Genomic DNA, 16,290 nt, shown 5'->3' with positions numbered 1-16,290 from the left:
AGCAGATGTGTGCCATGGAGTAATCAGTGCACCGATTACACAAAAAGCCATTTATCACAGGAAGCAGGATTAGACTCAATCAAAGAAACAAAACCAACATGCTCTCAAAAATAATTAATTAAAATCAAGCAACGTATTATTTCAGACAATAATATCTTCAACCTGAAGCAACACCAGGTAAGAAAAGTTGATATTAACTGGAAGACTGGAATTCAGGGACCTTTACTCTCAAACCTTCTGGCTCAAACTTGGTAGCATGTAATGAAAGCTGACATACTCCCTGAAAGTGACTTGCAGCGTACCTTATTCCACCTTCAGCATCAGCCTCCCACTTCAGGGCTCCTGCGTAAACACACAAATTCATTATACACTGCATAAATTTAGTTCCTCAGCAGCCAGGGAGAATGCGGTATTTAGACTCCAAATCTGCCATCAGCTTTGGCACATCACACCCCTCTGCTCCACACATCTCCCCAGGGAAGGTCACAGGCTGAGGGCTGCCTGGGCCCTTCAAAAGCACTTGGTGAGCCACACATTCACATACACACCCAAGAGCAAAATCGAACAGCAACAGGGAACAGGATTGAACTGTGAGCACAGGCTCTATAGAATAAAGCTGTGGGCTATATTCTGCCCATAGACTGTAAATTCTTCACTCTAGAACATACCACTTACCCCTGCGAGATTGTTAACTCAACTGCAAGATCACGCCTGTGAGGAAAAACATTACTATCACCTGCCATTAAAATAGAAAAGCTTTTTGCCTCATGCTTTAAATCCCCCACTTTGGGCCCATTCTGTAGTGTCCAGGAGCTGGCTAGCCTTTTGTTTCTGCCACCTTCTTACCTTTCACTATCCATTTCTGCTTGCCAGCCCAGCAGTACAGCTGGTCTTTAGCTCCTTAAAACTAGTCTGGGGGCTAAGAAATCAAAGACAAGGAATGCAAAATTGTCCATCAGGGTAGAGGGTGGGGTGGCACAGGACAACGAAACAAAAACCAGAACACCAGAGATAAACTGTAGATTGTGGCATCTCCTTCCATAGCTCAGCAAGAGCAGTCTTATGGTTAAAATAAATGTATGGGAAATGGCCTTTTCTCCCACACCCAATTGCAGCACTGATTCACCGACTAGATAATTTAACTTCTCATTTTTTTCTCAGTGGCTGTAACGGGAGGATGAAAACCTACATCACTTGCTATGAAGAAGCTTCTTTAAAGCTAGAAGATGCTTTGAAGAATAAGAAAGTTAACAGAAGTAGTACAAGTCATAAATGCATGGTAGTGAATCTGCCACTATGTAATAAAACATTTCTCTTTGAGAACAAAAAATAGATTTGAAACAGCGTTCATTGAGAGGCAGTGGAAGAAATTGTTTCAGAGTCTACCACACCATATTATACTGCTGGGATGCTCTGAAAGTTAAAGTTCTCTAAACATTTTACATCCCAGGGAGAGTATTGCTCCAGGAATGCAGTTTTACAACAAATATAAATTTATAAAAGTTTTCAAATATTCCATATTCATTAAGGTTTTAATTCTAGCTTCTCTAACACGTGCATTTTTGGCCTTTTCTACTCATTCTTTGTGATTATTTACTGAAACATTCAATGAGCATAGGTACTAAACATGGGAAACTTTGTCCTGCATGTCAAATATGCCCTAAAAATCCTGAATGTTTTAGCACAGACAAGCAAATACATAAGACTATGTAATATGATCTTTTGTACATTTGACCTGGTTTGGAAACGACCACCTCTTTTTCCAGCTGGTTTCTGTGCCTTCCATTTACACGGACAATGTCCTGCCCTCCCAGTTTTTAGCTTCTCTGTTTAAAGACCAAATACCACTCATTCTCTGCTCCATAAATCCAGCCTTCCATCTCCTCCTTTTTTAAGCAATACGTTTGAATGGAAGGAGAAATGTCAATGGATGATCTATGGTGCAGTAATTTTGGCACTTCTAAACACATCGAGGAACAGAGCCACAATCATAGCGGTTACCATATGGACAGCCTTTCTGTGAATCTTACAAAAAGATAGAAGTGTGTCTGTAATTAGTATGTTTTATTCTTTGCATTGCTGCTGTTTTCTTGTGATTTACAACACTGGTCATTCCAACAGCCACAGGCATTCAGCTTCTGAAATAATGCACGGAACAGCTCTGTTTAGCTTAAAATCCATTAAATCTACTACACTAAGCAGAACTGGAAGCAGGAGAAAGTCTGTAGAAACATAGGTAACAGCACTTAACTTTATTGTTAGCTCAGAGATTAATTCATTCTAAAATTCACTAAATCTGGAGCACATCCCTGCAATTGACTCCACCCAGCATGTGCTACAGAGTGTTTGCCCAAAAGCCTTACTCTGTGATATTTTGCTTACTCATACACATATTGCACCAGGATCCCTGTTCTTTAAAGTGTACACATTGCAGCCTGATCTTTTGCCAAGAAGGGATTTTGCACACTATATTAGCTGATTATACACTTTTAACACTTCCATTTCTCAGTCCCAGTTAAGAGGGCAATTTCATTCTCTTGACTGTTTTCTTGGGCTGATCTCTGCAATCAAGTGCCTAATGCTCTTAAAATTCTGGCATTTCCATCCCCATCCCTAACCAACCCCCCCCTCCTAACAGTGAAGCAGCAAACAGTTTAGATAAGAGCCTGCCTAATTTGTTAGCACTGAGCCCCCTCACAGAAAAAGAAAAAAATGATTTTATTTCTTTGTTGTTCACCTCATTAATGGTTCTCATTAATTGCCAGGGTCCACCTTTCAAGTAAGCAGCTCTGGTGTTTAGCAACACACACAATTAGCTGGCCCTGTTACTGTTTATCTCGGAGGCAGGCACGGAAATTTCCAAGCGTGTGGTGCCTGCCGTGCCCATTAGAAGGAAGAGCGAGGACATTAGTCTTCGTGACATATGGTATTCAGATGCACCCCACTGACACAGAGCATAAATGGCCTCGGGGCACTGATGGTGAACACGTAACTCCTGAAGCCATCATGGTCCAACTGTCCACCAATTTATCACTGTGTTACAAAAGCCATGTGTATTCACTCACTCCTGTTAGCCATCAATTCAAGGGGAGCCAGCATGTCGCTACGAAAGGGACAGTCAATAAAACTGTCAGTGCGCTCCAGAGCTTTTTCCATGCTGAGAGCTTTGTTGTGCACCAAGTTTTCTTATTGGGTAGAAATCACCACAAGAAGTTCTGCGTGCCTGCCTCCCCCTCCCCGCCCACATGCATACATTTGGGAGCAAACATTAAAAGAACTTCATTGGAGGCAATGGAAATGAGAGCCAGAGTTCTCACCTCTCATTTTGTTTTTTTGCTTTGAAAGTCCTCAGAACCTTCTTGTAGCATGGCATAGGAAAATAGATGTAAATGCAAGCACAGGAATCGACTGTCTGATTACCGTTGTCTGCTCCTGTGCAAAGCTCATTTGGTAATTACACGGAACTGCAAATAAGCCACATACTGCTCTGTGAATAAATTTAAAATCAACGCGTTTGGGGAAAAAGAAATACACTGTATCACATATTCTACACCATTCTCCTTTTCTACTACCTTTCTTATTTTGAGCACAAGAAAGACACCCAAGTCAAAGGTGAATGTTTTGGCTGCCACATTTAAGAGACATGAAAATCTTGTAGTAATGTCCTAGAATACCTTTTAAGATGGTCACTCAATGACAATTCTTGCATCTCTTGTTTATCTTAATTTATACCTTTAGAAGACCAGTTTCAGCCACATACAAATGTAAGTACTATGGTTAGATAATTTTAACACTCACTTGTAAGGATGAAAAATAACTACATTAACACAAATATAGAATAGAATGAAAATTTAAAACAAACAAAAAAAAAACCCTAAGACTGATAAAGGGCTGTCAGTAGAAAAAGAACAATTTCAGTTGAAACATCTCACCTCTCATGCTCAGTGTTTATACTGGATGTAATACATTAATAATTACAAAAAAAAAAAAAAAGTAGTTATGATTCCTGTGTATTTTTAACCTTTGTGGTCTTCCCCAAAATCAATTTCATGTACACAGGTAAGAATTCACAAACTATTCCATAATCAGTACACCAACTCATCATGTTAGAGAGGCTGAAGTGTCAAGAATCCTAAGTTTTAAGTAGTGAAAGAGCAAGGAAGGAAAAAAAAATAATGCTGATTACTCCTATGACAGTATTTTAACATTGTAAGTTAGGTAAAAACAATGGAATGGAACCCTAAGTTCTTGCCCATGAGTTTATCCAAGAGGAAAAAGCAAGCAAACAAACAAAAAAAAAATCAGAAAGTTAAATACCAAACATTGAAAGTAATGGAAAAATACAAGTTTAACTGCAGTTCATATAAGAACTGAGAAAGGCAAAACAAAGTTAATTTGAAAACACACACAGATTTAGAAAACAGAACATCTTAGCATTCAAATCCTCTATGTTTATATTAGACAGAACCTGACAAGATGCTGAGCATTCAAAGGCATGAATTTGGAAAAATAATATGCAAATGCCAAAGATGCAAGCACACAAATCATCATTTGTACAGGTTAATGCAACTGCTTGAATTTCCAAACAGAAGAGATCACAGCCAGGACTAAAAGCAATTGCTTTTGCCGCAAGGTGCAAAGACTGTCCCATTGCCCCTTACAATCAGCAGGTGCAGCCACACTGCCCTTGGTGATAAAAACATACCAACGCAACATCAGTTACATTATTCAGAATATGCAGGATATATAGTGCTCAGTTAATGCACATAAACTTTGGAGGAGGAGAATTTAACACCAAAATAAAATGTCTTTGCTGAAGTATGGATTTACTGAAGTATGGATTTGGCTACTACCAGTACTTCACTGCTAACTCTCCTGCACTCAGCACCCCAGCCTACAGCAGCTGAACTGGACAGAAATGCTAGCATTTTTGAACCACTAAGAACAGGACTTGGTCATTCTTTTCTATTCCATTCTTCCCCTGATTTCTGTATGAGGAGATGGATCTGAGAGTCACCTTTCCCTCTCCCACCTCACTTTCTTTTTCTTTTCAGTTCATATAAACCTGAGATTCTCACATTGTTCCATAAAAATCAAATCTGGTTATCAGTGATTTTTTTTCAAACGTGAGATTACAGGGACACAAACATGGATAAGCGGGATACCTTAAGCAAGGTCTCCTCATAGGCTAATGACAAAGCTGAAATAAGAGCATAAGAAAATATTTGAGAATTAACTAGGAAGCTGCAGTAACATTTTCTGTTGCACCTTCTTTTCAGTTGCTGCCACCTCTACTAGAGGAGGGAATCCTACACACAGTTTATATTGTTTAGAAATGTTTGACACAGCTGCTTAACTGCTGTGTAATAAAGTGATACCTGACCACAATTCTACTGCCAAAAAGCAACATCAATGATAATCATCCCTACATTTGACAGTCTAATAAATACAAATTTCAGAGAGATTACAAGCCAGCAGAGGACTCATTCTCTTATTTGGAAGTTTCAGAAAAACTTGTTGTTGCTGTTTACAGGCATCATTCATACAGATCAGAGAATCTGTGAGAGGAGGAGAAAGCAACACAGAAGGGGGAAAAGGAGGTAAGAAAACTTTTCAGTTCAGTCAGCCACTGGAATTTATTTCTAACCCCATAATATTTTTCAAAGATTTCAGTATGTATTCAAAAATCATAGTGTCTCAGAAAATAAAATTAAAATGTATTTTCATATCTCTTTACAGCAAGTCTGAGCTGCCTATGTGAGAACATTTCCTCTACAAATCTAAGACCTTACCTTCTCCAGTGAGTGACCCAAGGAACCAGATTACAGTGTTATAGCCTGGATGCAGATCAAGCATTTTCGCAAACAGTGAACAAATCTTGATTTGTTCAAGGCTTTCTTCATGTGCAGGAAAAGGCTTTGGAGCAGTGTTTCAAAATAAGTTATTTAGAAGACCAGGTCTTATCTTCAGAAAGTGTCTAAATCATTTACAAACTCCAAATGCACTTATGTAGGTTTGGAGAATGAGGCCATCTACTCTAAATACAGTTGCAAGACTAGGTATAAGAAAAGGTAGTGATTCTTTAAATATTAACAGAGATGGCTTTACTTAGGCACATAAAGTTGCATGCAAAGTGGGAGGATTACAAATGTCTTTGGCTAGACAATTAATGAAGATGCTTACGTTTCCTGAGTTTTAGTATACCTACAACATGTCTCAAACATGTCTCAAAGTCTTGAAAGGCCATAAATTTTACTGAGCTGAACTGAATAGTTTCACCAAGTCCTGCTAATTTTCAATAAACTATTTTAGCAAAGGACAAACATGCCACAACCCAGCCACGCATTAATGCTCATGGTGCCTGCACAGTTGGAAACTATGGCTCTGCACTTCAGCAGCACTCCAGATGCGCTGCAAATGGTTAAACATAAATAATTACATAAATAAGGACATCTCCCACAAAACAAGGTGTTCTGATCCTGATAGCAGTCTATTCTTTGTGTAGCTGTAGTCTAAAGTGCACAGAAATTAAGTTGAAAGTTGCCCATGGACAGCACTACCAGAGAAAAGTGGGACTGTGAATGACACAGCAACAACCCAATTTTCACTAAAAAAATAGGAAGTACATGTTCCAAATTCAGTTTTATTTAACAATGATGACTGCAAAAAATACAAACACAAACATTAAGTTTGCCCGCTGACGAATCAGTACCAAAGCCCTGGAAAATCCTACAAATAGTGGCAAGGTCTTTTCATGCTAAATGTTATGTCTGTGGCTGAGATGAATCCAGTTCAAGGGTGATTAGAAGCAGGAAGTAATAAAAAAGGAGAGTAAGCATCAAACTCAGTAGAAAGTCTTTCGCACCCAACTATAAACCATAACTATAAACAGCAGGAAAAGTTTCAAACTTTATCGAAATCAGACTAGTGATGCATGTATTCCATCTAGGTATTTTTGATAAAAGACCCTGGCATATCAATCAGCTTAAAGGAATGACTAATAAGATAAAAAATACTGCTTTTGAAGCTCCTATGAGAGCAATTTACAGCAGGAATTATTAGGGTTGCTATTGATTTGCCATAATAAGGTTAATGAGTCTTCATTACCTCACTGATTCCAAGACAGCAGAACTGATGGGAAAAAAAAATTAGAAAACAACATTAATAAATACTTAGTATACAGCAGATTTTGAAGCTCCAACTTTCCCTTGCAAAGTGGGGAAGTCTTAGAAATGTTCTAACTAAAATCCTACCATCACTTGACATTATGGCTACTACAAGATCAAGTAGAAAGAATCATTCTCTTCTGAACTACATCTAAGTGTAAAAATTACATTCAAAGGCAAGACTTTCAAAAATATGCTAATATCGCATGCAGTTGAGCCACCACCTATAAAAATAGGAAACTGCAGAATTCAGAAAGCCATTTGAAGGCTGAGGAATCAGTCTGAGGAAAGCATATTTAGAGAAAAGGGATTCCATGGGTAAAATCTTATAAAGCTTTAGGACTGAAGAGTAAAAACAACTGCAGCTATGTCATTTGTGGCCTACCTAATAAAATTCAGATGCCTGAAAAAGCTCCTGAGTACTTTATGGATCTTGCCCAAAGAGTACCATTATAAAGCACCCTTACTCCACTCGCCTCCAGTCACAAAAACCAAGACATAAATCCAGTTCCCAGCAAAGGAGTCAACAAGCCTCTTTATCATCAATAAAATTGCTAGTAGCAAACATATAAACATATTTCTAAACTATTTCCTTATTTTAAGTCAGACGCTTTAAACTAGTTAGGTTGATGGTGATTGTTCAATCCTACAATCTAGTTTTGCCTTGGCTGAGAAAATAAAGCTGGAGCTAGAAAAAAATCTTAATCCCAGTCTTGCAATAAACATGGATTTGTTTTCTATTATAGCATGTGGGTTTTGTTGATGTAAGTACCACTGGAAGAAGTCTTGACTTAATTCTGTACTTGACTCACAGGCAACTGTAGTACAGGCAGGACTAGCAGCATCAGCTAGCCCAACTTTATCCATGATACAGCTGATTTTAAATTGCATCTACAACAGCTGATTCTTCATTTTTGACCCGAGATTATGTATATGAGTGGCTGAATGCTCACTGTGAATGATGACAGAAACATGTTGTTTTACCCATGGGAAAAAAAAAATCAGCTTGCTCTTAAGTCTTCATTTAGATCATGAATTTGAGAGCTTGGAGAGGGCTGTGGTATCAGAGACATGTTGTTTACCATCTCTGTCACAAGCTCACCACACTGTCCATGTTATAAAATAATGAAAGTAAAGTTGTACTTCAAAACAACCACTACAAAGACTCATTAAAACATTCAACACTGCTGTTAAGACCCCCCACACACTTTGCTTTAATCCCCAAATTGGGGGATTAAACTACATTAGACACCTGAAAAGATGGTAAATCTATGTATTTTAACAGTTTTCTTCCCTCTCCTTCTTAATCATCTAATAGTCAGTTATGGAAAGCACATAAAGGGGCAACCATTTTCTTTATCTGGGAGAAAACTGGAGAAAACTAAGAAAAAGCGACAAAAAGACAGGACAGGACAATCCCTACAGGGCAAAAGAGAGATGGATACTGGTATTATGAGATGCAATAAGGGAGGAAAACAGGACTGAGAACACATGAGATAAGAAACAAAAGTAATGAGAAGGGAACACTGACATCAAGGATAGCTGTGGTTCAGAAGGAGTATGATGGTCAGGGGCAGAAAAATAGACTTGTGCTCCCATTTGCTTAGGGTGAGGGAACAGAAATGAGAGGCAGCTGAGGCTAGCAACTAAGCAGGGATGGACAGTGTTCACATGAGACACAAGAACACGGGAGATCCTTGGATGTCTTAGTCCTCCTCTCTCACGAAGCCACCTGCTGCAAGAGCTGGGGCATGTAGAAAGCAATAACCACCAGAAAGGACTTCACTAGCTCACCTGGCAGAAGTTTGCATTCGCTGTTCAGGCACTTTTAGTTCTTGAATGAAGCTCTAGCCTCCTCCTAGTCTCGTATCAAACCCACAAAATTTATCTAATAAAACACCTATGAAGTTTGGTTTAGACAGCATAAGCAAACAGATGGACAAATGTGGAATGACCACTCATATCATCTTAAAAGTTAACATAAAAAGCAATAAATAGGTTCTGATTCAGGACATCTGAACTCTACCCTCTGACTGCTGTGTGACCTCCACTACTTCTGTAGATCTGCTTTCTAATGTATTACCATACCTCTGTTTCCTTATGATTTCCTTCTATAAGGGCATTCTGAGAGCTACACAAGAAAAAAAGAGCACAAGGATACTACATAGGATCACATAATCCAGGCTGACCTTGAAACATATGAAAAAGTAAATGAAAAAAATCAAATGAGTAAGTGACAGAAATCAGGCTTCTTAAGATGTCACTATGTAAAAAATTAATCCTGTTTAAAATGGGGCTGACTGCAACCTATTTGGAAATACATAGATCAACTACTGTACATGTCAGAAGTCCTTTCAGTGACAGAAAATTTACAGTGACAGAAAATTTACAGTCCTACATATTTTTCTTTTGGTAACTGATTATTTCTTCTGACAGTCACACAGAATTATTTCCCTTTGCACTGAAGAAGAGGCACGTGCATATCTCCAGTCATTTATAATATTCAGATTCTGCTTTTGAACTTTCCTTTGCCCCAGTTTCTTGTCTTCACTGCTTAGTTATCAGCACAGGGAAGCCAGCAAGTAGCTTTCTCTCTCCCCTTAGGCAATACCATTGCTGCACTTTGATTTGCGTCACAAAGACAAAAAAAAAAAAAAAAAAAAGTAGAACAGCTGCAGCTTTTAATTGCAGAAACCACGTATTCGAAGCTGTAGCTCCCTTTCACTGTTGTTCTTCCAGCTAGAAAAATTATTAAAGGACCAGTCCTGTTTGCCTAGAAGCATGCTTATGGGGCCATACATGAGAACGGTACACAACTTTCAGAGATGATGAAGCATGGTAAAAAATGAAAAGCATCGACAGTTCTAAAGTAGAAAAAAGGCAATTTTAAGAAACAGGCACTCATACCAGCTTCATCACCTGCACATTCCCCACAAAGGTATTATAACTATCATTGTTAGTTCTTCAGCTCTCTCCTCAGAGAGAATGAATGGGCACAAGAAATTTGCTTTGTTTGGTAAGGTGGGTTGCTGTAAGGTGGGGAGAGTTAAGTGCCTTGGTTGTTGATTAGTTGTAGTTAGCACACTTTTGTTAATAAATACTAGATCAAAGAGTCACAGCTAGCATTTGCAGTGAGAGGAAGACCAGCAGCTTTGGTAATGCATCCAAAGTTCTTGGGGACATCTTGGCCCAGACTTGAGCCATAAATCTCTTTCACACATATATATTCTTTGTGCATCTGTATGCTCATTCCCACAACAAAACCAAGACTGGTTTCCATTACAAGAGCATGGGATTGAGGAGCTTATCTTGTTGGGAATTCCCAAACAGTGAAAGCTGTCACGGCTGGTAATCCAAACCCAGGCAGGAAAACGACGACTATGACCAGACCCATGCTGACTTGAAATGGAAAATACACATGCAAGTTAATTACCTTATGCTTCAGCACATAATATTTTTCTTCCTAAAGAAACATTCATTTCCAGATATAACTCCATTATTTTCCAATGGTTGTTTCTGAGGTTTTCACGAAGATACTGATCTTTTCGTGTACTGTCCCACAGAGTATTTTTAAGATGTAGTTTAGTATACAACATGCTAAAGATATATATTTTTTTCAAGTAGTGTCATCATCTAATGATGATGGCCTCTTGCTTCTAAGAAAAAAAGAGCAACTCTGAAATGGATAATGCATTAATAAAGGAGGGTGTAAGGAGCACAGAGCCATGCTCTTTCCAGTGGTGCCCAGAGACAGGACAGGAGGCAATGAGCACGAACTGGAACACAAGAGATTCCGCTTAAACACCAGGCAACCCTTCTGTGCTAAGTGGGTGCCGGAGCACAGGCACAGGCTGCCCAGAGAGGCTGTGGAGCCTCTCTCCTTGGAGATCTTCAAAAGCCACCTGGACATGGTCCTGGGAAACCTGCTGTGGGTGGCCCTGCTTGAGCAGCTTGTTGGACCAGATGGCCTCCAGAGGTCTCTTCCAACCTTATTCATTCTGTGATATACTAATATCACAGAAAAAGTATGGATAAGGCTTGGGGGGAGGCTTTTTCTTTAAGCCATACAGGATGCTCATTTGATCAAACCTAAAAAGGTTTTAAAAGTTTTTTCATACAGAAGTACAAATGAAGTATAAAAAGCACTTAACATACTAAGAAAGAGAGGACCACCAGTTAGGATCATAAACAATATTGATTTATTACATTAGTAAGAAAGCCTGCAGTAACTCAGTCCATCAACAAATCACTACACAAATTCAGATACAAAATGCATTCAGCCTGTGTACTGAAAAGTTACACCTGCAGTAGCCACATTCTGGTGATGCAACAGCTAGATAAATCCACCCCCCTTCCAACCTCTATCAGCTGACTGAAGAACAGCAAGGAGCATGAGAAATTTTTCATTACACTGTAATCATATGTGTTACAGATGCTTACATGGCCCTGCTTTCAGGAGGGAAAAAAAAAAAAAAGTCTTAAAAGAGCACCCTCTTCTAGTTGTATTTAGAGTGCTGCAGAAGTGTAAGGTCAGGATTAGTAACATGGGTTATTCATCAAAATCCCAGGAAAATGCAAGGTATAAAATATTTTGCCTGATTCAACTTCTTGAGCAAAAGAAGTTCTTGAGCAAAAGAAGTTCTTGAGCATCCCTTCTAGACAGTTCTGTAGTTTTGTTTAAAAAAATGTTTTGATGCTGCTGAAATTTGCATTTGACAAAATAATAATAATAACAACAATAATACCTTTACAAAAATTACCCCTGAAGTGCTATTTCACTGGCTTATAGAAAAAAAAAAATACCCAGTAATATAAAAACAAGTCACTAAGGTAATTTTTTGTTGGGATTTCCAAAATTAATTTTTCTACATTATTTGTTCTGCACAGATTGAATATGCTGTGGGTTCCCATCTTTAATGTCAGCGAGCCCAACCCTCTTTTGGAGAGGGCTCAGTTCTGCCATGGCCACTGTTACTGCACGATAGTCAGCCAGAAATAGTTTTTCTTTTCACATTCAGGGGCCTTGTTTAAACAAACTCAATAGCTCTGGCTTAAATCATAGATCTGTACATTTTTAGGAGTGCTCATGTTTGTCCCTCATTATTGAGCTATTTGCTGTAAGGGGTTACTCTGACTTGTGCCCGTGAACATACTTAGTTCCCAAGTCTCCTTCCAGAAAACAGAGAAAGAGCCCAACAGCAGAAAGGGAAAGGAGAGGGAAAGACAGTGGCAGAAACCTCTGTATCAGAGCTATTCTCACACATCTGCTGCCAGGTCTAGAATGTACTTTTGGGCACACAGTTGCTGGCTTCTTTTAATTAAGTTTGTCATGGGAAATTTTGACAGACATGGAGGATAACAATGTTTTCCACCTACAGTGAAATGTTCCAAAAGGCAAGATGCCTGGTGGTTTATTTTCTCCTTTTTGTAAATATGCATATAGCCTGTCTTTTGTTTTTCACTTGGATTATATTTAAAGTATTTTTATAGTCAGCTGCTCTTCCCTTTTCTGAAATAGTATCTCTATTTTATGGTCTCTGAAGCATCCTTATGTTCCCTGTCTACTCTCCAAACGTAACTCAGTTCTGCTGATCTGCTTGGTCAGATCTCCTTCCCCACACCTTCAGGGGAGCTTGCAATTCAAAACAGCCCATCTCGGCCTTTGACTACCAAAGCAATACTTTATGTGTAGCATCACCTAGAAACTCCATTTACTAGGCTTATCTGTCCAGCAGAGAAAACAGCGTAATGCTATCTCCAGTCATCACAGGATTATGGACAAGAGACAGACCAGTGGATCACAACCAGAAAAACGGGACTGTTTTCAAACACAACAAACCAGAGGAGATCTGTAACAGGACAAGTTAATTCCTCCACAGGTAATGAAAACCTTACACCAAGGATGAACCTGACTCTGAAGAGTGCTGGCTGAATTCCATTTCTGTCTTTCAGATGAGTACCTAATGTACCTTGATTTCATTCAAGTTTAGTGAAAGCATCACAGAGGAACAAGACGTGCATGCTGGAAAGGCACCAAATGGTGACATGTTTGTACTGCTTTCTGGCTAGAACAATACAGCATTAATCAAAAGTTAAACATTTACTCAAAACAAGGCTTCTGAACACTTTCTGTTGCAGTGTAAATTGCTGTAATACAGCATGAAGTTCCTTGCAGAGGAGCACACACAATGGGAAAGGTAAAACAATCCTACTAACTTGACCCAACTTTTTGTGTGTGTGTGTGTGTGTGTGTGTGTGTGTGCGCGCCTGGGGAAAGAGTGGGATGGGATTATTCCATGTTTGTCTTTAAGTAGATAATAAATTATGACAACACCTTTTCCACTTTGATTTCACCTTGATCTAACTTAGGTAAGGAGGAAAATAAAGAACAAAGACGGTCATACAACAAAGAAAGTAATTGACTTAGACTTTGTTAACCCTGTGACCTTGTTCCAGTTTCAGCTTTTAGGTCTAGATGCCTAAGCAGAAAGGAAAAGCCAGAAAAACAAAACAAAACAAACAAACAAACAAAAACCCTACAATCAAAACAATCACCTGAAGAGCATTTATCAGTAAATTTTTCAAGCAAATTGTCTTGCTTCTGGATGATAAGGTATTTGCTGTAGGTCAGCATACTTGACCACCAAGAATTTAAGGTCCTAGTATAAAAAACCCCTCACTCTTACTTCCCAGTTCAGAAGGGCAATGGCCAGTAAAGAGTGCTCACCAGGCTGCTCTGCCATACCAAACCTTACCAGCCCTTTTTCCCACATGCAGAAGTGTAAGACTGGTATTGCTCTAACACTGTTGCCAGTTGAGCGATGCTGATATTTGAGAGTGCTATTGTGAGCACTCAGGGAGTTTATTCTTAGCTTTACTTGAGCTAATTCTTGAGACACATATGCTCCCAGCCTCCAGAGGCAAGAGGGTGGCCTGAAATCTCTGAAGAAAAAAAAAGGCACTAGTTTGTGTACTCCTAACCACTACCACTCCAATGTTTATGTATACTATGCATGGACTAGTCATCTTAGACTTTTCTAGTGAGGAAGAAGACATGAAAGCCTACTCTGGCCACCAAAGTGGTACAACCTGGCAGTGGGACAATTGTAACTGAGATGAGTGTACAGCTGAAGTTTCCTCCAAACATTCTGGCTGTCCTGCCCTACTGCCAATGATGTTTCTCCTTTCGAGCTGTCACCTGATGAATATCAGCATGAATTTGCCCATCCACAGAGTTCCACCAGCACAGAAATGCATTTAGACAGGTGCCGTGGAGGCATTTACATAATTACCGAACGTGCAAGGTCACAACGTGCTGTACTAAATCCTTCGTGTATTGTAAACATGCAATTTCTGCAGGACAAAAGCACAGGCAGCATTGTTTTACTCGCCTATTACACTGACCTCATCAAGACCATCTTTACGAGAACAGAATATGTGAGTACAGAGGAAAGTAATGTAAATTTCATCTTTTCCTCCCCCTCTCACGGCATAAACAGAGGCTTGGTGGCAGCCCTGCTTTTCATTACATTATCTGTGGCAGTTTGGGTCAGTTTCTGTCACAATCACCCACTTTCAGAAATTTTTGGAAAAAAAAAAAAGACAGACATCCCCCTTTCCTGTACATGCTGGGATGCCACACATTCTCTGCCCTTCAGCAAGCCAGCCCTCCTCTCAGGCCATCGGCTCTCCATCTCTCAGCCTTCTCACAGCAAGCACCGTGGTTTCATTTACACAGCGCTCATGTTTCTGCCATCTGCCCACCATATTGGTGGTAAAGTTTGAAAAAGCACAGAACAAAGCAGAGCTTGTCTCTCTCCAACAGCCAATATGAAGCCTGTACTGGCACCCAGCAGGCAGTCTCTACATCAACAACTAGTCAGCAGTCTGTGAAAGCTAAAAATGGCAAAAGATCATCTAGTTTCTAGGAAAGAATTTAAACAGAGACTATATGAAGAGCTGGAAAAGAGCCTGTTAAATAAATAAATAAAATAAAATAAAAAAGAAAGAAAAAGAAAAAAGTCCCCACTTCAACTACATCTGCAATAGAAGTAAGGCAGAACAAAAAAGTCAAAATGAAATGTAGGAACCAAAGATTTATTCATTCCACTTCTGTGAAGCTCCTTGAATTGCACCTACTCTAGAAGCCTGTCCTAATTCCAGGTATTGACTGTCTGTGCTGACACCACCTCTGGAAGACGGCAATAAGTTTACTGATGCTCCTATTTTGGGGTTGGGTGCTGCATATATAGCTATCTGAACATCCACCAACCCTGATGTTCAGATGGCAGCTCCCAGTTCAGGACCATGCCTCCACAGCTGCTGGAACAGTGGGTTTGCTCAGCCTGCCATGGTTTGCTCAGCCTGGCACAGCCATCCAAGAGTCCAGGTTTTCAGCATTTTAATAAATGCACTCTCTGATTGACTCTTCCCTCTTGACTGGTGTAGTTGCATCACAGACCTGCTAATGGCATCACAGTGGAATTTTTGTCACAGTCCTACTTTCCTGTTACATCAGGCAGAAACTAAAAAAAAGCTACTGGGAATAAACCACAATTACAAAAGCAAATGCATTTACGTGAAATGAGTGAACACAGGCAAAAGCTATGTAAGAACAGGGAACAGAACTTCAAAATGTTCAAGAGCTTTTCCAGAGATGAAAGTATTTGCCTGGGAGGGACGCCCACAAATAACTATTATCTCCAGTTCATTTTGACACTGGACAAGAAACTAGATCTGGAGACAGTGGTTTCAGTCAGCAAAGTCAATTGCTTCATGCTAAAAGTACATACTGCCACGATAATAGGTGATGTCTATGACACTAATGTGAAAAGAATTTCTGAACAGACCAGAAGGAAATTTCTAAAACTAGACCTTATGTCAATGAGAAACAAAAATATCACAGCGTGCTCAGTCACCCCCCTCAGCCTGGAGTTTACCTTCTTTTTCCAGTGAGGAGGGCCATAAAACATAAAAAAGAAAAACAACCAACAACAAGAAATTAGACCCCAGAGAGAACTGAGCATTTCTGAATAGGTGCTAACAATCTGGAGATGAGCCCCTGTTGGATGTTTAGTACACAGCTGCTGGAATAAAAATCACTTGTGACCCAAACCAACCAGAA

General features: G+C 39.5%; 1 protein-coding gene and 1 long non-coding RNA gene across 3 annotated transcripts in view; both read right to left on the bottom strand.

Moving 5' to 3' along the window:
- PDE3A (phosphodiesterase 3A) overlaps positions 1-16,290 on the bottom strand; it is a 266,283-nt gene that overhangs the window by 197,524 nt on the left and 52,469 nt on the right. The gene's annotated exons all lie outside the window — the stretch shown is intronic.
- LOC310893166 overlaps positions 1-16,290 on the bottom strand; it is an 84,977-nt gene that overhangs the window by 24,010 nt on the left and 44,677 nt on the right. Inside the window, exon 3 of the long non-coding RNA XR_014578771.1 lies at positions 1-16,290. This exon is cut by the window's left edge and continues 12,417 nt beyond it; it is cut by the window's right edge and continues 22,535 nt beyond it. This is a non-coding gene — a long non-coding RNA (uncharacterized lncRNA).

This window comes from Anser anser (assembly GCF_964211835.1).
Source record: "Anser anser genome assembly, chromosome: 1".
NCBI classification, from domain to species: Eukaryota; Metazoa; Chordata; class Aves; order Anseriformes; family Anatidae; genus Anser; species Anser anser.
The sequence above is the reverse complement of the archived record's forward strand: the minus strand, read 5'-3'. Positions and strand labels throughout refer to the sequence as shown.